Consider the following 799-nt stretch of genomic DNA (forward strand, 5'->3'; position numbering starts at 1 on the left):
TGCTCTGCCTCTGCTCTGGCTGCCTCTCTGACGGGGATGCAGGGCTGGGGTGCCCGTTGCGGTGCATGGAAGACTGCTTGCCATCAGTCTCCAAAAGTATTTTTATACAAAATTATTTTAATATTAAAATCGGTGTGTCTCAGAATGAAACGTTTGCCTGTGGCATGTCTGGGCTGTCAGGCACACGGACGGGGACATGCTGGTGCAGTGCTGCGGAGCAGGGAGGCCCGGCTGAATAGTGTTCACGTAGTGGCACGTTCATGTCTGTGCCAGGGCTACTGAGCTAAGAGGAGACCGTGATGAAGGTGTGTGCCAGGTTCAGCTGCGGCTAGGATGGCCTGATGCCAGAGGATTAAGGGATATGAGAGTCCGGCTTTGTGTGCTGATGGGGCACAGAATGTTGTGATGGCCTCCGGGCGTAAGGCTGGGCAGGGCCACGGCTCAGTGACTGTTGATGAGTCACAGGGTCTCTCCTTCCCCAGCCTGATCCCTCTGCTGATTTGCCCCCATTCCCAGCTGCTCTTGAAAGGCCTGGGATGTCCCAGTCTGGATCCCATTGGCTTTAATGGCAAAAACTGTGATCCCTGCTGTGTGGTCTGAGGCCAGGGGTTTGGCTGTGATTGCTGCGTGGCCAGCCTCGGATAGAAGCCTATGCAGGGGAAAAACAGGTTGTCCTTGTGCTGGTGGTAATGGTTTTGAGAGATTTTGTCCCTTCTGTGCAGGGCTAAGCAGGCACCCTGGCACTGGCTGTCCCTGAGTCTTGACAGGGTTGCTGCTGACTTTTGCAGGTTTACCATCC

This window comes from Cariama cristata, unplaced genomic scaffold, assembly GCF_000690535.1.
Source record: "Cariama cristata isolate BGI_N322 unplaced genomic scaffold, ASM69053v1 scaffold30893, whole genome shotgun sequence".
Classification (NCBI taxonomy): Eukaryota; Metazoa; Chordata; class Aves; order Cariamiformes; family Cariamidae; genus Cariama; species Cariama cristata.